The sequence below is a fragment of the Hyla sarda genome, unplaced genomic scaffold (assembly GCF_029499605.1).
Source record: "Hyla sarda isolate aHylSar1 unplaced genomic scaffold, aHylSar1.hap1 scaffold_963, whole genome shotgun sequence".
Taxonomy (NCBI): domain Eukaryota; kingdom Metazoa; phylum Chordata; class Amphibia; order Anura; family Hylidae; genus Hyla; species Hyla sarda.
Window position 1 is genome coordinate 115,209 of NW_026610993.1, and position 23,428 is coordinate 138,636.

At 46.4% G+C, this 23,428-nt stretch overlaps 9 non-coding genes and 1 pseudogene across 9 annotated transcripts; all 10 read left to right on the forward strand.

Annotated features, from left to right (window-relative positions):
* Window positions 1-1,376: 1,376 nt before the first annotated feature.
* Window positions 1,377-1,567, forward strand: LOC130351176 (U2 spliceosomal RNA). The gene has a single exon (XR_008887928.1). It is a non-coding gene; the product is annotated as a U2 spliceosomal RNA (small nuclear RNA).
* Window positions 1,568-3,651: 2,084 nt separating this feature from the next.
* Window positions 3,652-3,842, forward strand: LOC130351178 (U2 spliceosomal RNA). Its single transcript, XR_008887930.1, has one exon. It is a non-coding gene; the product is annotated as a U2 spliceosomal RNA (small nuclear RNA).
* A 2,092-nt stretch (window positions 3,843-5,934) lies between these two features.
* On the forward strand, window positions 5,935-6,125 carry LOC130351179 (U2 spliceosomal RNA). Its single transcript, XR_008887931.1, has one exon. It is a non-coding gene; the product is annotated as a U2 spliceosomal RNA (small nuclear RNA).
* Window positions 6,126-8,224: 2,099 nt separating this feature from the next.
* Window positions 8,225-8,415, forward strand: LOC130351180 (U2 spliceosomal RNA). The gene has a single exon (XR_008887932.1). It is a non-coding gene; the product is annotated as a U2 spliceosomal RNA (small nuclear RNA).
* A 2,083-nt stretch (window positions 8,416-10,498) lies between these two features.
* LOC130351181 (U2 spliceosomal RNA) lies at window positions 10,499-10,689 on the forward strand. The gene has a single exon (XR_008887933.1). It is a non-coding gene; the product is annotated as a U2 spliceosomal RNA (small nuclear RNA).
* Window positions 10,690-12,781: 2,092 nt separating this feature from the next.
* LOC130351182 (U2 spliceosomal RNA) lies at window positions 12,782-12,972 on the forward strand. The gene has a single exon (XR_008887934.1). It is a non-coding gene; the product is annotated as a U2 spliceosomal RNA (small nuclear RNA).
* A 2,104-nt stretch (window positions 12,973-15,076) lies between these two features.
* LOC130351118 (U2 spliceosomal RNA) lies at window positions 15,077-15,267 on the forward strand. The gene has a single exon (XR_008887877.1). It is a non-coding gene; the product is annotated as a U2 spliceosomal RNA (small nuclear RNA).
* A 2,084-nt stretch (window positions 15,268-17,351) lies between these two features.
* LOC130351119 (U2 spliceosomal RNA) lies at window positions 17,352-17,542 on the forward strand. The gene has a single exon (XR_008887878.1). It is a non-coding gene; the product is annotated as a U2 spliceosomal RNA (small nuclear RNA).
* Window positions 17,543-19,632: 2,090 nt separating this feature from the next.
* LOC130351120 (U2 spliceosomal RNA) lies at window positions 19,633-19,823 on the forward strand. The gene has a single exon (XR_008887879.1). It is a non-coding gene; the product is annotated as a U2 spliceosomal RNA (small nuclear RNA).
* A 2,083-nt stretch (window positions 19,824-21,906) lies between these two features.
* LOC130351130 (U2 spliceosomal RNA) lies at window positions 21,907-22,039 on the forward strand (annotated as a pseudogene).
* The last annotated feature ends 1,389 nt before the right edge of the window (window positions 22,040-23,428 follow it).

The window sequence follows — 23,428 nt, forward strand, 5'->3', positions numbered from 1 at the left end:
ACTTTGAGATCTATGCTTTAGACTGTATCTAAACCTGCTCCAACATGGACTGACATTCTGGCCTACTTTCAGCCGATGCGACTTGTCTGTCGCTGAACAGTCGCTTTTTATGTATTCAGCACCTATGTATAATGTTGTAAAAATGCTCTAGAAGCTAAAGTCGCAGAAATGTCACACATATTTGGCCTGCAACTTTCTGTGCGACAAATTCAGACAGGAAAAATCAGTATAAATCCTTAGAAAATTATCCCCCAGTGTCTCCATCTGCTGGCGGTATTGAATAAGCATTGCTGCACTGATGGGGTATGCATTAGACGAAAAAAAAGAAGAAAAAGAAGAATAATACGCCCAGAAAAGAGGCGAAAAGGAGAAAAACGTAAAAAAACGTGAAAAAAAAGTAAGAGGAAGAGAAGGGAAAAAAAGGTGGAAATGGGTTTAAAAGTGATTTCGGCGGAGAAATATATATATATATATATATATATATATATATATATATATATATATGCGCACACACACACATAGATATAAACGTATTCTCCGTTGAGATATTGCAGCCGCTGCTGTGTCCAGGCCCAGGAGCCTTAGCACTGTGCTGTGATGTCACTCAATACCACTGACATCACTAGGTGTAAACAACATCTCTCCTTTGCTGTGTATGTGACTATGGAGCTGTTTGGTGATGTCGTCTATTACGGCCTTCATAGAAGCAACAGGAGATTGTTGCATCCATCTTGAACCCTCAGAACTACAGTGCTATGATGTCACTCACTTCCACAGGCCTTGCAGAGTGTAAACAACAACAACCCAGCTTTGTTGTGTATGTAACCAAAGGGATTTGTGATGTCACCTAGAACCTTCACAGCAGCGACAGCTTTATGAGGAGCATCAGCACTGCTCTGCCTGAGCAGAACCATCACCGCCATAGGTTGTCAAATAACCCGGATTTAACCCACACAGGTAAGTCCAATGGGGTGCAGGCATGTCCTCTATGCTTACAGCTTCCCGTGGGTGTTGGTTTGATACCGTTTGGGGACAGCCAAGGAGGCATCTGCAGGCAACAAAGGTAGGTGTGTGCTTGTGTGTGTGTTTCCTATGCAGATCCTAAGCCCAGTGTCACATGCAAGTAGGAGGAGTAAGAAGGGTTCCTGGCAAATCCGGGTTATGGATTGCATTTAAAAAGGCCCCGTGGGAGTGCAATGGGCCCCTGTCTTGCTGCTTAGCAATAATGGTATGGGTTTAGGTTCTGCTGTGTGTACTGGTGGTTGACTGCCCCCCAGCCCAGAGTGTGCATGGAAAATTGTCTGGCAGCCTCCCTGACAGCAAGCAGTGATAGTGCCCATGAAGGGGACCTTGTTGGGCCCGCCCCTTTCACGGTTATCGCTTCTCGGCCTTTTGGCTAAGATCAAGTGTAGTATCTGTTCTTATCAGTTTAATATCTGATACGTCCCCTATCTGGGGACCATATATTAAATGGATTTTTGAGAACGGGGGCCGATTTCGAAGCTTGCTTCCGTCGCCCTATGCATTGACCCGATATGGCAGTATCTTCGGGTACAGTGCACCACCCCCTTACAGGGTTAAAAAGAAAGATTCCTACTTTCATTGCTACCTGCTTGCTGGCTAGCCAGCTAGCCAGCCCTGTGGGCCTTGCTGCTGCTGCAGCCAATAAACAAAAGGTGGTGCTGCTGCTGCTTCTGCTGCTTCTGCTTCTGCTTGTGTCTGGCCCCTGTTGGAGCGTCCAGGCACAGGACTTCTGCTGCTGCTGACTAAATGGCCTCCTTAATTGGATCATTTGAGTAGCCAGCACACCTGTGCAGGTAGGGCATGACATGATAGGCAGCTGCCTTGATAGCGGGTGGGTGCTGAATGTTCCTAATTGACAAAATAAGATTAATGCTTATGAAGAAATATAAAATCTCATCCCTTCCCCAATATCGCGCCACACCCCTACCCCTTAATTCCCTGGTTGAACGTGATGGACATATGTCTTTTTTCGACCGTACTAACTATGTAACTATGTAACATAACATGGGGGGGGGGGGGTCTCCTGGCTGTTCACACAGGTGTGTCATTGCTGTACATTGACCATGCATTGCTTCTGTGGTATTGCAAAGGCAAAGACAAATGCTTCCAGCCATCCATTGCACTAATGGATTGGTCATCAGCTGGCTGTCTATGTCCCGCATCAATATAGACCAAAGTACAGAGGGTTAGGCTATGCTATTGTGCACCTACCTGATGCATCAGAAGGTGCGAGGCCCTTGCTAAATTCTGTGCACAGACTTTGAGATCTATGCTTTAGACTGTATCTAAACCTGCTCCAACATGGACTGACATTCTGGCCTACTTTCAGCCGATGCGACTTGTCTGTCGCTGAACAGTCGCTTTTTATGTATTCAGCACCTATGTATAATGTTGTAAAAATGCTCTAGAAGCTAAAGTCGCAGAAATGTCACACATATTTGGCCTGCAACTTTCTGTGCGACAAATTCAGACAGGAAAAATCAGTATAAATCCTTAGAAAATTATCCCCCAGTGTCTCCATCTGCTGGCGGTATTGAATAAGCATTGCTGCACTGATGGGGTATGCATTAGACGAAAAAAAAGAAGAAAAAGAAGAATAATACGCCCAGAAAAGAGGCGAAAAGGAGAAAAACGTAAAAAAACGTGAAAAAAAAGTAAGAGGAAGAGAAGGGAAAAAAAGGTGGAAATGGGTTTAAAAGTGATTTCGGCGGAGAAATATATATATATATATATATATATATATATATATATATATGCGCACACACACACATAGATATAAACGTATTCTCCGTTGAGATATTGCAGCCGCTGCTGTGTCCAGGCCCAGGAGCCTTAGCACTGTGCTGTGATGTCACTCAATACCACTGACATCACTAGGTGTAAACAACATCTCTCCTTTGCTGTGTATGTGACTATGGAGCTGTTTGGTGATGTCGTCTATTACGGCCTTCATAGAAGCAACAGGAGATTGTTGCATCCATCTTGAACCCTCAGAACTACAGTGCTATGATGTCACTCACTTCCACAGGCCTTGCAGAGTGTAAACAACAACAACCCAGCTTTGTTGTGTATGTAACCAAAGGGATTTGTGATGTCACCTAGAACCTTCACAGCAGCGACAGCTTTATGAGGAGCATCAGCACTGCTCTGCCTGAGCAGAACCATCACCGCCATAGGTTGTCAAATAACCCGGATTTAACCCACACAGGTAAGTCCAATGGGGTGCAGGCATGTCCTCTATGCTTACAGCTTCCCGTGGGTGTTGGTTTGATACCGTTTGGGGACAGCCAAGGAGGCATCTGCAGGCAACAAATGTAGGTGTGTGCTTGTGTGTGTGTTTCCTATGCAGATCCTAAGCCCAGTGTCACATGCAAGTAGGAGGAGTAAGAAGGGTTCCTGGCAAATCCGGGTTATGGATTGCATTTAAAAAGGCCCCGTGGGAGTGCAATGGGCCCCTGTCTTGCTGCTTAGCAATAATGGTATGGGTTTAGGTTCTGCTGTGTGTACTGGTGGTTGACTGCCCCCCAGCCCAGAGTGTGCATGGAAAATTGTCTGGCAGCCTCCCTGACAGCAAGCAGTGATAGTGCCCATGAAGGGGACCTTGTTGGGCCCGCCCCTTTCACGGTTATCGCTTCTCGGCCTTTTGGCTAAGATCAAGTGTAGTATCTGTTCTTATCAGTTTAATATCTGATACGTCCCCTATCTGGGGACCATATATTAAATGGATTTTTGAGAACGGGGGCCGATTTCGAAGCTTGCTTCCGTCGCCCTATGCATTGACCCGATATGGCAGTATCTTCGGGTACAGTGCACCACCCCCTTACAGGGTTAAAAAGAAAGATTCCTACTTTCATTGCTACCTGCTTGCTGGCTAGCCAGCTAGCCAGCCCTGTGGGCCTTGCTGCTGCTGCAGCCAATAAACAAAAGGTGGTGCTGCTGCTGCTTCTGCTGCTTCTGCTTCTGCTTGTGTCTGGCCCCTGTTGGAGCGTCCAGGCACAGGACTTCTGCTGCTGCTGACTAAATGGCCTCCTTAATTGGATCATTTGAGTAGCCAGCACACCTGTGCAGGTAGGGCATGACATGATAGGCAGCTGCCTTGATAGCGGGTGGGTGCTGAATGTTCCTAATTGACAAAATAAGATTAATGCTTATGAAGAAATATAAAATCTCATCCCTTCCCCAATATCGCGCCACACCCCTACCCCTTAATTCCCTGGTTGAACGTGATGGACATATGTCTTTTTTCGACCGTACTAACTATGTAACTATGTAACATAACATGGGGGGGGGGGGGGTCTCCTGGCTGTTCACACAGGTGTGTCATTGCTGTACATTGACCATGCATTGCTTCTGTGGTATTGCAAAGGCAAAGACAAATGCTTCCAGCCATCCATTGCACTAATGGATTGGTCATCAGCTGGCTGTCTATGTCCCGCATCAATATAGACCAAAGTACAGAGGGTTAGGCTATGCTATTGTGCACCTACCTGATGCATCAGAAGGTGCGAGGCCCTTGCTAAATTCTGTGCACAGACTTTGAGATCTATGCTTTAGACTGTATCTAAACCTGCTCCAACATGGACTGACATTCTGGCCTACTTTCAGCCGATGCGACTTGTCTGTCGCTGAACAGTCGCTTTTTATGTATTCAGCACCTATGTATAATGTTGTAAAAATGCTCTAGAAGCTAAAGTCGCAGAAATGTCACACATATTTGGCCTGCAACTTTCTGTGCGACAAATTCAGACAGGAAAAATCAGTATAAATCCTTAGAAAATTATCCCCCAGTGTCTCCATCTGCTGGCGGTATTGAATAAGCATTGCTGCACTGATGGGGTATGCATTAGACGAAAAAAAAGAAGAAAAAGAAGAATAATACGCCCAGAAAAGAGGCGAAAAGGAGAAAAACGTAAAAAAACGTGAAAAAAAAGTAAGAGGAAGAGAAGGGAAAAAAAGGTGGAAATGGGTTTAAAAGTGATTTCGGCGGAGAATATATATATATATATATATATATATATATATATATATATATATATATGCGCACACACACACATAGATATAAACGTATTCTCCGTTGAGATATTGCAGCCGCTGCTGTGTCCAGGCCCAGGAGCCTTAGCACTGTGCTGTGATGTCACTCAATACCACTGACATCACTAGGTGTAAACAACATCTCTCCTTTGCTGTGTATGTGACTATGGAGCTGTTTGGTGATGTCGTCTATTACGGCCTTCATAGAAGCAACAGGAGATTGTTGCATCCATCTTGAACCCTCAGAACTACAGTGCTATGATGTCACTCACTTCCACAGGCCTTGCAGAGTGTAAACAACAACAACCCAGCTTTGTTGTGTATGTAACCAAAGGGATTTGTGATGTCACCTAGAACCTTCACAGCAGCGACAGCTTTATGAGGAGCATCAGCACTGCTCTGCCTGAGCAGAACCATCACCGCCATAGGTTGTCAAATAACCCGGATTTAACCCACACAGGTAAGTCCAATGGGGTGCAGGCATGTCCTCTATGCTTACAGCTTCCCGTGGGTGTTGGTTTGATACCGTTTGGGGACAGCCAAGGAGGCATCTGCAGGCAACAAAGGTAGGTGTGTGCTTGTGTGTGTGTTTCCTATGCAGATCCTAAGCCCAGTGTCACATGCAAGTAGGAGGAGTAAGAAGGGTTCCTGGCAAATCCGGGTTATGGATTGCATTTAAAAAGGCCCCGTGGGAGTGCAATGGGCCCCTGTCTTGCTGCTTAGCAATAATGGTATGGGTTTAGGTTCTGCTGTGTGTACTGGTGGTTGACTGCCCCCCAGCCCAGAGTGTGCATGGAAAATTGTCTGGCAGCCTCCCTGACAGCAAGCAGTGATAGTGCCCATGAAGGGGACCTTGTTGGGCCCGCCCCTTTCACGGTTATCGCTTCTCGGCCTTTTGGCTAAGATCAAGTGTAGTATCTGTTCTTATCAGTTTAATATCTGATACGTCCCCTATCTGGGGACCATATATTAAATGGATTTTTGAGAACGGGGGCCGATTTCGAAGCTTGCTTCCGTCGCCCTATGCATTGACCCGATATGGCAGTATCTTCGGGTACAGTGCACCACCCCCTTACAGGGTTAAAAAGAAAGATTCCTACTTTCATTGCTACCTGCTTGCTGGCTAGCCAGCTAGCCAGCCCTGTGGGCCTTGCTGCTGCTGCAGCCAATAAACAAAAGGTGGTGCTGCTGCTGCTTCTGCTGCTTCTGCTTCTGCTTGTGTCTGGCCCCTGTTGGAGCGTCCAGGCACAGGACTTCTGCTGCTGCTGACTAAATGGCCTCCTTAATTGGATCATTTGAGTAGCCAGCACACCTGTGCAGGTAGGGCATGACATGATAGGCAGCTGCCTTGATAGCGGGTGGGTGCTGAATGTTCCTAATTGACAAAATAAGATTAATGCTTATGAAGAAATATAAAATCTCATCCCTTCCCCAATATCGCGCCACACCCCTACCCCTTAATTCCCTGGTTGAACGTGATGGACATATGTCTTTTTTCGACCGTACTAACTATGTAACTATGTAACATAACATGGGGGGGGGGGGGGGTCTCCTGGCTGTTCACACAGGTGTGTCATTGCTGTACATTGACCATGCATTGCTTCTGTGGTATTGCAAAGGCAAAGACAAATGCTTCCAGCCATCCATTGCACTAATGGATTGGTCATCAGCTGGCTGTCTATGTCCCGCATCAATATAGACCAAAGTACAGAGGGTTAGGCTATGCTATTGTGCACCTACCTGATGCATCAGAAGGTGCGAGGCCCTTGCTAAATTCTGTGCACAGACTTTGAGATCTATGCTTTAGACTGTATCTAAACCTGCTCCAACATGGACTGACATTCTGGCCTACTTTCAGCCGATGCGACTTGTCTGTCGCTGAACAGTCGCTTTTTATGTATTCAGCACCTATGTATAATGTTGTAAAAATGCTCTAGAAGCTAAAGTCGCAGAAATGTCACACATATTTGGCCTGCAACTTTCTGTGCGACAAATTCAGACAGGAAAAATCAGTATAAATCCTTAGAAAATTATCCCCCAGTGTCTCCATCTGCTGGCGGTATTGAATAAGCATTGCTGCACTGATGGGGTATGCATTAGACGAAAAAAAAGAAGAAAAAGAAGAATAATACGCCCAGAAAAGAGGCGAAAAGGAGAAAAACGTAAAAAAACGTGAAAAAAAAGTAAGAGGAAGAGAAGGGAAAAAAAGGTGGAAATGGGTTTAAAAGTGATTTCGGCGGAGATATATATATATATATATATATATATATATATATATATATATATATATGCGCACACACACACATAGATATAAACGTATTCTCCGTTGAGATATTGCAGCCGCTAGCCGCTGCTGTGTCCAGGCCCAGGAGCCTTAGCACTGTGCTGTGATGTCACTCAATACCACTGACATCACTAGGTGTAAACAACATCTCTCCTTTGCTGTGTATGTGACTATGGAGCTGTTTGGTGATGTCGTCTATTACGGCCTTCATAGAAGCAACAGGAGATTGTTGCATCCATCTTGAACCCTCAGAACTACAGTGCTATGATGTCACTCACTTCCACAGGCCTTGCAGAGTGTAAACAACAACAACCCAGCTTTGTTGTGTATGTAACCAAAGGGATTTGTGATGTCACCTAGAACCTTCACAGCAGCGACAGCTTTATGAGGAGCATCAGCACTGCTCTGCCTGAGCAGAACCATCACCGCCATAGGTTGTCAAATAACCCGGATTTAACCCACACAGGTAAGTCCAATGGGGTGCAGGCATGTCCTCTATGCTTACAGCTTCCCGTGGGTGTTGGTTTGATACCGTTTGGGGACAGCCAAGGAGGCATCTGCAGGCAACAAAGGTAGGTGTGTGCTTGTGTGTGTGTTTCCTATGCAGATCCTAAGCCCAGTGTCACATGCAAGTAGGAGGAGTAAGAAGGGTTCCTGGCAAATCCGGGTTATGGATTGCATTTAAAAAGGCCCCGTGGGAGTGCAATGGGCCCCTGTCTTGCTGCTTAGCAATAATGGTATGGGTTTAGGTTCTGCTGTGTGTACTGGTGGTTGACTGCCCCCCAGCCCAGAGTGTGCATGGAAAATTGTCTGGCAGCCTCCCTGACAGCAAGCAGTGATAGTGCCCATGAAGGGAACCTTGTTGGGCCCGCCCCTTTCACGGTTATCGCTTCTCGGCCTTTTGGCTAAGATCAAGTGTAGTATCTGTTCTTATCAGTTTAATATCTGATACGTCCCCTATCTGGGGACCATATATTAAATGGATTTTTGAGAACGGGGGCCGATTTCGAAGCTTGCTTCCGTCGCCCTATGCATTGACCCGATATGGCAGTATCTTCGGGTACAGTGCACCACCCCCTTACAGGGTTAAAAAGAAAGATTCCTACTTTCATTGCTACCTGCTTGCTGGCTAGCCAGCTAGCCAGCCCTGTGGGCCTTGCTGCTGCTGCAGCCAATAAACAAAAGGTGGTGCTGCTGCTGCTTCTGCTGCTTCTGCTTCTGCTTGTGTCTGGCCCCTGTTGGAGCGTCCAGGCACAGGACTTCTGCTGCTGCTGACTAAATGGCCTCCTTAATTGGATCATTTGAGTAGCCAGCACACCTGTGCAGGTAGGGCATGACATGATAGGCAGCTGCCTTGATAGCGGGTGGGTGCTGAATGTTCCTAATTGACAAAATAAGATTAATGCTTATGAAGAAATATAAAATCTCATCCCTTCCCCAATATCGCGCCACACCCCTACCCCTTAATTCCCTGGTTGAACGTGATGGACATATGTCTTTTTTCGACCGTACTAACTATGTAACTATGTAACATAACATGGGGGGGGGGGGGTCTCCTGGCTGTTCACACAGGTGTGTCATTGCTGTACATTGACCATGCATTGCTTCTGTGGTATTGCAAAGGCAAAGACAAATGCTTCCAGCCATCCATTGCACTAATGGATTGGTCATCAGCTGGCTGTCTATGTCCCGCATCAATATAGACCAAAGTACAGAGGGTTAGGCTATGCTATTGTGCACCTACCTGATGCATCAGAAGGTGCGAGGCCCTTGCTAAATTCTGTGCACAGACTTTGAGATCTATGCTTTAGACTGTATCTAAACCTGCTCCAACATGGACTGACATTCTGGCCTACTTTCAGCCGATGCGACTTGTCTGTCGCTGAACAGTCGCTTTTTATGTATTCAGCACCTATGTATAATGTTGTAAAAATGCTCTAGAAGCTAAAGTCGCAGAAATGTCACACATATTTGGCCTGCAACTTTCTGTGCGACAAATTCAGACAGGAAAAATCAGTATAAATCCTTAGAAAATTATCCCCCAGTGTCTCCATCTGCTGGCGGTATTGAATAAGCATTGCTGCACTGATGGGGTATGCATTAGACGAAAAAAAAGAAGAAAAAGAAGAATAATACGCCCAGAAAAGAGGCGAAAAGGAGAAAAACGTAAAAAAACGTGAAAAAAAAGTAAGAGGAAGAGAAGGGAAAAAAAGGTGGAAATGGGTTTAAAAGTGATTTCGGCGGAGAATATATATATATATATATATATATATATATATATATATATGCGCACACACACACATAGATATAAACGTATTCTCCGTTGAGATATTGCAGCCGCTGCTGTGTCCAGGCCCAGGAGCCTTAGCACTGTGCTGTGATGTCACTCAATACCACTGACATCACTAGGTGTAAACAACATCTCTCCTTTGCTGTGTATGTGACTATGGAGCTGTTTGGTGATGTCGTCTATTACGGCCTTCATAGAAGCAACAGGAGATTGTTGCATCCATCTTGAACCCTCAGAACTACAGTGCTATGATGTCACTCACTTCCACAGGCCTTGCAGAGTGTAAACAACAACAACCCAGCTTTGTTGTGTATGTAACCAAAGGGATTTGTGATGTCACCTAGAACCTTCACAGCAGCGACAGCTTTATGAGGAGCATCAGCACTGCTCTGCCTGAGCAGAACCATCACCGCCATAGGTTGTCAAATAACCCGGATTTAACCCACACAGGTAAGTCCAATGGGGTGCAGGCATGTCCTCTATGCTTACAACTTCCCGTGGGTGTTGGTTTGATACCGTTTGGGGACAGCCAAGGAGGCATCTGCAGGCAACAAAGGTAGGTGTGTGCTTGTGTGTGTGTTTCCTATGCAGATCCTAAGCCCAGTGTCACATGCAAGTAGGAGGAGTAAGAAGGGTTCCTGGCAAATCCGGGTTATGGATTGCATTTAAAAAGGCCCCGTGGGAGTGCAATGGGCCCCTGTCTTGCTGCTTAGCAATAATGGTATGGGTTTAGGTTCTGCTGTGTGTACTGGTGGTTGACTGCCCCCCAGCCCAGAGTGTGCATGGAAAATTGTCTGGCAGCCTCCCTGACAGCAAGCAGTGATAGTGCCCATGAAGGGGACCTTGTTGGGCCCGCCCCTTTCACGGTTATCGCTTCTCGGCCTTTTGGCTAAGATCAAGTGTAGTATCTGTTCTTATCAGTTTAATATCTGATACGTCCCCTATCTGGGGACCATATATTAAATGGATTTTTGAGAACGGGGGCCGATTTCGAAGCTTGCTTCCGTCGCCCTATGCATTGACCCGATATGGCAGTATCTTCGGGTACAGTGCACCACCCCCTTACAGGGTTAAAAAGAAAGATTCCTACTTTCATTGCTACCTGCTTGCTGGCTAGCCAGCTAGCCAGCCCTGTGGGCCTTGCTGCTGCTGCAGCCAATAAACAAAAGGTGGTGCTGCTGCTGCTTCTGCTGCTTCTGCTTCTGCTTGTGTCTGGCCCCTGTTGGAGCGTCCAGGCACAGGACTTCTGCTGCTGCTGACTAAATGGCCTCCTTAATTGGATCATTTGAGTAGCCAGCACACCTGTGCAGGTAGGGCATGACATGATAGGCAGCTGCCTTGATAGCGGGTGGGTGCTGAATGTTCCTAATTGACAAAATAAGATTAATGCTTATGAAGAAATATAAAATCTCATCCCTTCCCCAATATCGCGCCACACCCCTACCCCTTAATTCCCTGGTTGAACGTGATGGACATATGTCTTTTTTCGACCGTACTAACTATGTAACTATGTAACATAACATGGGGGGGGGGGGGTCTCCTGGCTGTTCACACAGGTGTGTCATTGCTGTACATTGACCATGCATTGCTTCTGTGGTATTGCAAAGGCAAAGACAAATGCTTCCAGCCATCCATTGCACTAATGGATTGGTCATCAGCTGGCTGTCTATGTCCCGCATCAATATAGACCAAAGTACAGAGGGTTAGGCTATGCTATTGTGCACCTACCTGATGCATCAGAAGGTGCGAGGCCCTTGCTAAATTCTGTGCACAGACTTTGAGATCTATGCTTTAGACTGTATCTAAACCTGCTCCAACATGGACTGACATTCTGGCCTACTTTCAGCCGATGCGACTTGTCTGTCGCTGAACAGTCGCTTTTTATGTATTCAGCACCTATGTATAATGTTGTAAAAATGCTCTAGAAGCTAAAGTCGCAGAAATGTCACACATATTTGGCCTGCAACTTTCTGTGCGACAAATTCAGACAGGAAAAATCAGTATAAATCCTTAGAAAATTATCCCCCAGTGTCTCCATCTGCTGGCGGTATTGAATAAGCATTGCTGCACTGATGGGGTATGCATTAGACGAAAAAAAAGAAGAAAAAGAAGAATAATACGCCCAGAAAAGAGGCGAAAAGGAGAAAAACGTAAAAAAACGTGAAAAAAAAGTAAGAGGAAGAGAAGGGAAAAAAAGGTGGAAATGGGTTTAAAAGTGATTTCGGCGGAGATATATATATATATATATATATATATATATATATATATATATATATATATGCGCACACACACACATAGATATAAACGTATTCTCCGTTGAGATATTGCAGCCGCTGCTGTGTCCAGGCCCAGGAGCCTTAGCACTGTGCTGTGATGTCACTCAATACCACTGACATCACTAGGTGTAAACAACATCTCTCCTTTGCTGTGTATGTGACTATGGAGCTGTTTGGTGATGTCGTCTATTACGGCCTTCATAGAAGCAACAGGAGATTGTTGCATCCATCTTGAACCCTCAGAACTACAGTGCTATGATGTCACTCACTTCCACAGGCCTTGCAGAGTGTAAACAACAACAACCCAGCTTTGTTGTGTATGTAACCAAAGGGATTTGTGATGTCACCTAGAACCTTCACAGCAGCGACAGCTTTATGAGGAGCATCAGCACTGCTCTGCCTGAGCAGAACCATCACCGCCATAGGTTGTCAAATAACCCGGATTTAACCCACACAGGTAAGTCCAATGGGGTGCAGGCATGTCCTCTATGCTTACAGCTTCCCGTGGGTGTTGGTTTGATACCGTTTGGGGACAGCCAAGGAGGCATCTGCAGGCAACAAAGGTAGGTGTGTGCTTGTGTGTGTGTTTCCTATGCAGATCCTAAGCCCAGTGTCACATGCAAGTAGGAGGAGTAAGAAGGGTTCCTGGCAAATCCGGGTTATGGATTGCATTTAAAAAGGCCCCGTGGGAGTGCAATGGGCCCCTGTCTTGCTGTTTAGCAATAATGGTATGGGTTTAGGTTCTGCTGTGTGTACTGGTGGTTGACTGCCCCCCAGCCCAGAGTGTGCATGGAAAATTGTCTGGCAGCCTCCCTGACAGCAAGCAGTGATAGTGCCCATGAAGGGGACCTTGTTGGGCCCGCCCCTTTCACGGTTATCGCTTCTCGGCCTTTTGGCTAAGATCAAGTGTAGTATCTGTTCTTATCAGTTTAATATCTGATACGTCCCCTATCTGGGGACCATATATTAAATGGATTTTTGAGAACGGGGGCCGATTTCGAAGCTTGCTTCCGTCGCCCTATGCATTGACCCGATATGGCAGTATCTTCGGGTACAGTGCACCACCCCCTTACAGGGTTAAAAAGAAAGATTCCTACTTTCATTGCTACCTGCTTGCTGGCTAGCCAGCTAGCCAGCCCTGTGGGCCTTGCTGCTGCTGCAGCCAATAAACAAAAGGTGGTGCTGCTGCTGCTTCTGCTGCTTCTGCTTCTGCTTGTGTCTGGCCCCTGTTGGAGCGTCCAGGCACAGGACTTCTGCTGCTGCTGACTAAATGGCCTCCTTAATTGGATCATTTGAGTAGCCAGCACACCTGTGCAGGTAGGGCATGACATGATAGGCAGCTGCCTTGATAGCGGGTGGGTGCTGAATGTTCCTAATTGACAAAATAAGATTAATGCTTATGAAGAAATATAAAATCTCATCCCTTCCCCAATATCGCGCCACACCCCTACCCCTTAATTCCCTGGTTGAACGTGATGGACATATGTCTTTTTTCGACCGTACTAACTATGTAACTATGTAACATAACATGGGGGGGGGGGGGTCTCCTGGCTGTTCACACAGGTGTGTCATTGCTGTACATTGACCATGCATTGCTTCTGTGGTATTGCAAAGGCAAAGACAAATGCTTCCAGCCATCCATTGCACTAATGGATTGGTCATCAGCTGGCTGTCTATGTCCCGCATCAATATAGACCAAAGTACAGAGGGTTAGGCTATGCTATTGTGCACCTACCTGATGCATCAGAAGGTGCGAGGCCCTTGCTAAATTCTGTGCACAGACTTTGAGATCTATGCTTTAGACTGTATCTAAACCTGCTCCAACATGGACTGACATTCTGGCCTACTTTCAGCCGATGCGACTTGTCTGTCGCTGAACAGTCGCTTTTTATGTATTCAGCACCTATGTATAATGTTGTAAAAATGCTCTAGAAGCTAAAGTCGCAGAAATGTCACACATATTTGGCCTGCAACTTTCTGTGCGACAAATTCAGACAGGAAAAATCAGTATAAATCCTTAGAAAATTATCCCCCAGTGTCTCCATCTGCTGGCGGTATTGAATAAGCATTGCTGCACTGATGGGGTATGCATTAGACGAAAAAAAAGAAGAAAAAGAAGAATAATACGCCCAGAAAAGAGGCGAAAAGGAGAAAAACGTAAAAAAACGTGAAAAAAAAGTAAGAGGAAGAGAAGGGAAAAAAAGGTGGAAATGGGTTTAAAAGTGATTTCGGCGGAGAAATATATATATATATATATATATATATATATATATATATATATATATATATATATATATATACGCACACACACACATAGATATAAACGTATTCTCCGTTGAGATATTGCAGCCGCTGCTGTGTCCAGGCCCAGGAGCCTTAGCACTGTGCTGTGATGTCACTCAATACCACTGACATCACTAGGTGTAAACAACATCTCTCCTTTGCTGTGTATGTGACTATGGAGCTGTTTGGTGATGTCGTCTATTACGGCCTTCATAGAAGCAACAGGAGATTGTTGCATCCATCTTGAACCCTCAGAACTACAGTGCTATGATGTCACTCACTTCCACAGGCCTTGCAGAGTGTAAACAACAACAACCCAGCTTTGTTGTGTATGTAACCAAAGGGATTTGTGATGTCACCTAGAACCTTCACAGCAGCGACAGCTTTATGAGGAGCATCAGCACTGCTCTGCCTGAGCAGAACCATCACCGCCATAGGTTGTCAAATAACCCGGATTTAACCCACACAGGTAAGTCCAATGGGGTGCAGGCATGTCCTCTATGCTTACAGCTTCCCGTGGGTGTTGGTTTGATACCGTTTGGGGACAGCCAAGGAGGCATCTGCAGGCAACAAATGTAGGTGTGTGCTTGTGTGTGTGTTTCCTATGCAGATCCTAAGCCCAGTGTCACATGCAAGTAGGAGGAGTAAGAAGGGTTCCTGGCAAATCCGGGTTATGGATTGCATTTAAAAAGGCCCCGTGGGAGTGCAATGGGCCCCTGTCTTGCTGCTTAGCAATAATGGTATGGGTTTAGGTTCTGCTGTGTGTACTGGTGGTTGACTGCCCCCCAGCCCAGAGTGTGCATGGAAAATTGTCTGGCAGCCTCCCTGACAGCAAGCAGTGATAGTGCCCATGAAGGGGACCTTGTTGGGCCCGCCCCTTTCACGGTTATCGCTTCTCGGCCTTTTGGCTAAGATCAAGTGTAGTATCTGTTCTTATCAGTTTAATATCTGATACGTCCCCTATCTGGGGACCATATATTAAATGGATTTTTGAGAACGGGGGCCGATTTCGAAGCTTGCTTCCGTCGCCCTATGCATTGACCCGATATGGCAGTATCTTCGGGTACAGTGCACCACCCCCTTACAGGGTTAAAAAGAAAGATTCCTACTTTCATTGCTACCTGCTTGCTGGCTAGCCAGCTAGCCAGCCCTGTGGGCCTTGCTGCTGCTGCAGCCAATAAACAAAAGGTGGTGCTGCTGCTGCTTCTGCTGCTTCTGCTTCTGCTTGTGTCTGGCCCCTGTTGGAGCGTCCAGGCACAGGACTTCTGCTGCTGCTGACTAAATGGCCTCCTTAATTGGATCATTTGAGTAGCCAGCACACCTGTGCAGGTAGGGCATGACATGATAGGCAGCTGCCTTGATAGCGGGTGGGTGCTGAATGTTCCTAATTGACAAAATAAGATTAATGCTTATGAAGAAATATAAAATCTCATCCCTTCCCCAATATCGCGCCACACCCCTACCCCTTAATTCCCTGGTTGAACGTGATGGACATATGTCTTTTTTCGACCGTACTAACTATGTAACTATGTAACATAACATGGGGGGGGGGGGGTCTCCTGGCTGTTCACACACGTGTGTCATTGCTCTACATTGACCATGCATTGCTTCTGTGGTATTGCAAAGGCAAAGACAAATGCTTCCAGCCATCCATTGCACTAATGGATTGGTCATCAGCTGGCTGTCTATGTCCCGCATCAATATAGACCAAAGTACAGAGGGTTAGGCTATGCTATTGTGCACCTACCTGATGCATCAGAAGGTGCGAGGCCCTTGCTAAATTCTGTGCACAGACTTTGAGATCTATGCTTTAGACTGTATCTAAACCTGCTCCAACATGGACTGACATTCTGGCCTACTTTCAGCCGATGCGACTTGTCTGTCGCTGAACAGTCGCTTTTTATGTATTCAGCACCTATGTATAATGTTGTAAAAATGCTCTAGAAGCTAAAGTCGCAGAAATGTCACACATATTTGGCCTGCAACTTTCTGTGCGACAAATTCAGACAGGAAAAATCAGTATAAATCCTTAGAAAATTATCCCCCAGTGTCTCCATCTGCTGGCGGTATTGAATAAGCATTGCTGCACTGATGGGGTATGCATTAGACGAAAAAAAAGAAGAAAAAGAAGAATAATACGCCCAGAAAAGAGGCGAAAAGGAGAAAAACGTAAAAAAACGTGAAAAAAAAGTAAGAGGAAGAGAAGGGAAAAAAAGGTGGAAATGGGTTTAAAAGTGATTTCGGCGGAGAAATATATATATATATATATATATATATATATATATATATATGCGCACACACACACATAGATATAAACGTATTCTCCGTTGAGATATTGCAGCCGCTGCTGTGTCCAGGCCCAGGAGCCTTAGCACTGTGCTGTGATGTCACTCAATACCACTGACATCACTAGGTGTAAACAACATCTCTCCTTTGCTGTGTATGTGACTATGGAGCTGTTTGGTGATGTCGTCTATTACGGCCTTCATAGAAGCAACAGGAGATTGTTGCATCCATCTTGAACCCTCAGAACTACAGTGCTATGATGTCACTCACTTCCACAGGCCTTGCAGAGTGTAAACAACAACAACCCAGCTTTGTTGTGTATGTAACCAAAGGGATTTGTGATGTCACCTAGAACCTTCACAGCAGCGACAGCTTTATGAGGAGCATCAGCACTGCTCTGCCTGAGCAGAACCATCACCGCCATAGGTTGTCAAATAACCCGGATTTAACCCACACAGGTAAGTCCAATGGGGTGCAGGCATGTCCTCTATGCTTACAGCTTCCCGTGGGTGTTGGTTTGATACCGTTTGGGGACAGCCAAGGAGGCATCTGCAGGCAACAAAGGTAGGTGTGTGCTTGTGTGTGTGTTTCCTATGCAGATCCTAAGCCCAGTGTCACATGCAAGTAGGAGGAGTAAGAAGGGTTCCTGGCAAATCCGGGTTATGGATTGCATTTAAAAAGGCCCCGTGGGAGTGCAATGGGCCCCTGTCTTGCTGCTTAGCAATAATGGTATGGGTTTAGGTTCTGCTGTGTGTACTGGTGGTTGACTGCCCCCCAGCCCAGAGTGTGCATGGAAAATTGTCTGGCAGCCTCCCTGACAGCAAGCAGTGATAGTGCCCATGAAGGGGACCTTGTTGGGCCCGCCCCTTTCACGGTTATCGCTTCTCGGCCTTTTGGCTAAGATCAAGTGTAGTATCTGTTCTTATCAGTTTAATATCTGATACGTCCCCTATCTGGGGACCATATATTAAATGGATTTTTGAGAACGGGGGCCGATTTCGAAGCTTGCTTCCGTCGCCCTATGCATTGACCCGATATGGCAGTATCTTCGGGTACAGTGCACCACCCCCTTACAGGGTTAAAAAGAAAGATTCCTACTTTCATTGCTACCTGCTTGCTGGCTAGCCAGCTAGCCAGCCCTGTGGGCCTTGCTGCTGCTGCAGCCAATAAACAAAAGGTGGTGCTGCTGCTGCTTCTGCTGCTTCTGCTTCTGCTTGTGTCTGGCCCCTGTTGGAGCGTCCAGGCACAGGACTTCTGCTGCTGCTGACTAAATGGCCTCCTTAATTGGATCATTTGAGTAGCCAGCACACCTGTGCAGGTAGGGCATGACATGATAGGCAGCTGCCTTGATAGCGGGTGGGTGCTGAATGTTCCTAATTGACAAAATAAGATTAATGCTTATGAAGAAATATAAAATCTCATCCCTTCCCCAATATCGCGCCACACCCCTACCCCTTAATTCCCTGGTTGAACGTGATGGACATATGTCTTTTTTCGACCGTACTAACTATGTAACTATGTAACATAACATGGGGGGGGGGGGGTCTCCTGGCTGTTCACACAGGTGTGTCATTGCTGTACATTGACCATGCATTGCTTCTGTGGTATTGCAAAGGCAAAGACAAATGCTTCCAGCCATCCATTGCACTAATGGATTGGTCATCAGCTGGCTGTCTATGTCCCGCATCAATATAGACCAAAGTACAGAGGGTTAGGCTATGCTATTGTGCACCTACCTGATGCATCAGAAGGTGCGAGGCCCTTGCTAAATTCTGTGCACAGACTTTGAGATCTATGCTTTAGACTGTATCTAAACCTGCTCCAACATGGACTGACATTCTGGCCTACTTTCAGCCGATGCGACTTGTCTGTCGCTGAACAGTCGCTTTTTATGTATTCAGCACCTATGTATAATGTTGTAAAAATGCTCTAGAAGCTAAAGTCGCAGAAATGTCACACATATTTGGCCTGCAACTTTCTGTGCGACAAATTCAGACAGGAAAAATCAGTATAAATCCTTAGAAAATTATCCCCCAGTGTCTCCATCTGCTGGCGGTATTGAATAAGCATTGCTGCACTGATGGGGTATGCATTAGACGAAAAAAAAGAAGAAAAAGAAGAATAATACGCCCAGAAAAGAGGCGAAAAGGAGAAAAACGTAAAAAAACGTGAAAAAAAAGTAAGAGGAAGAGAAGGGAAAAAAAGGTGGAAATGGGTTTAAAAGTGATTTCGGCGGAGAAATATATATATATATATATATATATATATATATATATATATATATATGCGCACACACACACATAGATATAAACGTATTCTCCGTTGAGATATTGCAGCCGCTGCTGTGTCCAGGCCCAGGAGCCTTAGCACTGTGCTGTGATGTCACTCAATACCACTGACATCACTAGGTGTAAACAACATCTCTCCTTTGCTGTGTATGTGACTATGGAGCTGTTTGGTGATGTCGTCTATTACGGCCTTCATAGAAGCAACAGGAGATTGTTGCATCCATCTTGAACCCTCAGAACTACAGTGCTATGATGTCACTCACTTCCACAGGCCTTGCAGAGTGTAAACAACAACAACCCAGCTTTGTTGTGTATGTAACCAAAGGGATTTGTGATGTCACCTAGAACCTTCACAGCAGCGACAGCTTTATGAGGAGCATCAGCACTGCTCTGCCTGAGCAGAACCATCACCGCCATAGGTTGTCAAATAACCCGGATTTAACCCACACAGGTAAGTCCAATGGGGTGCAGGCATGTCCTCTATGCTTACAGCTTCCCGTGGGTGTTGGTTTGATACCGTTTGGGGACAGCCAAGGAGGCATCTGCAGGCAACAAAGGTAGGTGTGTGCTTGTGTGTGTGTTTCCTATGCAGATCCTAAGCCCAGTGTCACATGCAAGTAGGAGGAGTAAGAAGGGTTCCTGGCAAATCCGGGTTATGGATTGCATTTAAAAAGGCCCCGTGGGAGTGCAATGGGCCCCTGTCTTGCTGCTTAGCAATAATGGTATGGGTTTAGGTTCTGCTGTGTGTACTGGTGGTTGACTGCCCCCCAGCCCAGAGTGTGCATGGAAAATTGTCTGGCAGCCTCCCTGACAGCAAGCAGTGATAGTGCCCATGAAGGGGACCTTGTTGGGCCCGCCCCTTTCACGGTTATCGCTTCTCGGCCTTTTGGCTAAGATCAAGTGTAGTATCTGTTCTTATCAGTTTAATATCTGATACGTCCCCTATCTGGGGACCATATATTAAATGGATTTTTGAGAACGGGGGCCGATTTCGAAGCTTGCTTCCGTCGCCCTATGCATTGACCCGATATGGCAGTATCTTCGGGTACAGTGCACCACCCCCTTACAGGGTTAAAAAGAAAGATTCCTACTTTCATTGCTACCTGCTTGCTGGCTAGCCAGCTAGCCAGCCCTGTGGGCCTTGCTGCTGCTGCAGCCAATAAACAAAAGGTGGTGCTGCTGCTGCTTCTGCTGCTTCTGCTTCTGCTTGTGTCTGGCCCCTGTTGGAGCGTCCAGGCACAGGACTTCTGCTGCTGCTGACTAAATGGCCTCCTTAATTGGATCATTTGAGTAGCCAGCACACCTGTGCAGGTAGGGCATGACATGATAGGCAGCTGCCTTGATAGCGGGTGGGTGCTGAATGTTCCTAATTGACAAAATAAGATTAATGCTTATGAAGAAATATAAAATCTCATCCCTTCCCCAATATCGCGCCACACCCCTACCCCTTAATTCCCTGGTTGAACGTGATGGACATATGTCTTTTTTCGACCGTACTAACTATGTAACTATGTAACATAACATGGGGGGGGGGGGTCTCCTGGCTGTTCACACAGGTGTGTCATTGCTGTACATTGACCATGCATTGCTTCTGTGGTATTGCAAAGGCAAAGACAAATGCTTCCAGCCATCCATTGCACTAATGGATTGGTCATCAGCTGGCTGTCTATGTCCCGCATCAATATAGACCAAAGTACAGAGGGTTAGGCTATGCTATTGTGCACCTACCTGATGCATCAGAAGGTGCGAGGCCCTTGCTAAATTCTGTGCACAGACTTTGAGATCTATGCTTTAGACTGTATCTAAACCTGCTCCAACATGGACTGACATTCTGGCCTACTTTCAGCCGATGCGACTTGTCTGTCGCTGAACAGTCGCTTTTTATGTATTCAGCACCTATGTATAATGTTGTAAAAATGCTCTAGAAGCTAAAGTCGCAGAAATGTCACACATATTTGGCCTGCAACTTTCTGTGCGACAAATTCAGACAGGAAAAATCAGTATAAATCCTTAGAAAATTATCCCCCAGTGTCTCCATCTGCTGGCGGTATTGAATAAGCATTGCTGCACTGATGGGGTATGCATTAGACGAAAAAAAAGAAGAAAAAGAAGAATAATACGCCCAGAAAAGAGGCGAAAAGGAGAAAAACGTAAAAAAACGTGAAAAAAAAGTAAGAGGAAGAGAAGGGAAAAAAAGGTGGAAATGGGTTTAAAAGTGATTTCGGCGGAGAAATATATATATATATATATATATATATATATATATATATATGCGCACACACACACATAGATATAAACGTATTCTCCGTTGAGATATTGCAGCCGCTGCTGTGTCCAGGCCCAGGAGCCTTAGCACTGTGCTGTGATGTCACTCAATACCACTGACATCACTAGGTGTAAACAACATCTCTCCTTTGCTGTGTATGTGACTATGGAGCTGTTTGGTGATGTCGTCTATTACGGCCTTCATAGAAGCAACAGGAGATTGTTGCATCCATCTTGAACCCTCAGAACTACAGTGCTATGATGTCACTCACTTCCACAGGCCTTGCAGAGTGTAAACAACAACAACCCAGCTTTGTTGTGTATGTAACCAAAGGGATTTGTGATGTCACCTAGAACCTTCACAGCAGCGACAGCTTTATGAGGAGCATCAGCACTGCTCTGCCTGAGCAGAACCATCACCGCCATAGGTTGTCAAATAACCCGGATTTAACCCACACAGGTAAGTCCAATGGGGTGCAGGCATGTCCTCTATGCTTACAGCTTCCCGTGGGTGTTGGTTTGATACCGTTTGGGGACAGCCAAGGAGGCATCTGCAGGCAACAAAGGTAGGTGTGTGCTTGTGTGTGTGTTTCCTATGCAGATCCTAAGCCCAGTGTCACATGCAAGTAGGAGGAGTAAGAAGGGTTCCTGGCAAATCCGGGTTATGGATTGCATTTAAAAAGGCCCCGTGGGAGTGCAATGGGCCCCTGTCTTGCTGCTTAGCAATAATGGTATGGGTTTAGGTTCTGCTGTGTGTACTGGTGGTTGACTGCCCCCCAGCCCAGAGTGTGCATGGAAAATTGTCTGGCAGCCTCCCTGACAGCAAGCAGTGATAGTGCCCATGAAGGGGACCTTGTTGGGCCCGCCCCTTTCACGGTTATCGCTTCTCGGCCTTTTGGCTAAGATCAAGTGTAGTAATACAGGAGATCTGGTCAGAAGGTACTCGGGTACCCCTCTCCTCGGCCTTGTGGGATCGCCCAGGTTTATTGCCTGGGCTTCACCCACTTGTTGCTATTGGGGAGAGGGCCTAGTCCCAGGGTAACGAGTAGCGATCGCCTCTCAAGACCTTCGGGTGGAGAGAGGTTAGAACCATGGATGATGATCCGGATCCAGGTTCTGTGCCGGCATACGCAAGGATCAAAAACACCGTGAGAGTCATTCTCACGGATGATACCAAAAGGGCGGACGATTTGAAATTCGTAGTAGAGGACGTGCTCGGAGGAGTTTTCGGAATACAGAAGGGCGAGATATTGGCAATCCAGGACTACCCGAAGCGTAAAATTTTTGATGTGACGTTCACACAAAATGGCATCCACAGAGATTTTGTTACCAGAGCTGCTGCGAGTAAAGACAAAAAGCTTCAGGGTGTCCGGATTATTGAGCACGTTCTAGACGATATTAAGCTGGTGGTAGTAAAGATGTATTCCCCTTTCGCCAACCTACACGATGTTGAGTTGTTTTTACAAGTCTATTTTAGTAAGGTTGAGTGCAGAGGAAAAATCATGAACAGCTGTGGCATCTGGACATCTAAGTGGAGATTTCAGGTTACATGCAAAAAAGATGACAGATTGCCAGGGGGAATACAACTACCACCAGCTCGTTTTAAAATAAATAATATGTGTGGCGACCTCTTTTATGCGGGGATGCCAAGCTACTGCAGGAAGTGTCACAGATATGGACACACAAAAGAAAACTGTGAAAGTACATGCAAAAAATGTGGTAGCACACAGCACGAGACAGAGAAATGCACAAGAGGAGGGAGGTGCAATTTCTGTCAACAATTCGGTCACCTTTTCTCCTCTTGTCCCCACAGACATAGGACGGAGCAGCAGTGGCAACCCTGGAGGCAGCAAGGACAGCAACCGGGACACCAGCCGAGGCAAGCAGAGCCAGTGATTACCCCCCCACAAGAGGTAAGCGGTGAGATGGAGAAGGAGAAAGACCCCCCTCAGGCAAAAGGAGGGGACCCTAAAGAGCAGAGGATGGCCAAAAAACGTGCAAGTGGTGAAAAAACTGGCCCCCAGGAGCATGCTGGGTTAAGAGAGGAGCGGACGGCGGCCGAATCCGCTCCTCAGCAACCTCTGGCTCAGGGTCCCCCTGAGAGCGATGATCCGGGTGGAGAGGTGAAGGTTAAAAGGCGGAGGGGCTCCAGAAGACTCTATTCGGAGGCGGTCCAGGGGGAGCCGATGGAAGTACCTGCGGATGCAGGGAACCCAAGTGACGTTCCTCCACAGGTCCCCATAGGGGATACCCCCCCTCCTCCCTGCCAGGAGGAGGTTTCAGGGGTGACCGTCTCTGAGGTACCAGAGACGGAACTAAGTGAACACCCGACCCCTATGGAGGGGCAAGAGGTGGAAGAACCCAATGAGTCTGGAGCCCTGATTGCCAGGATGCCCGAGAA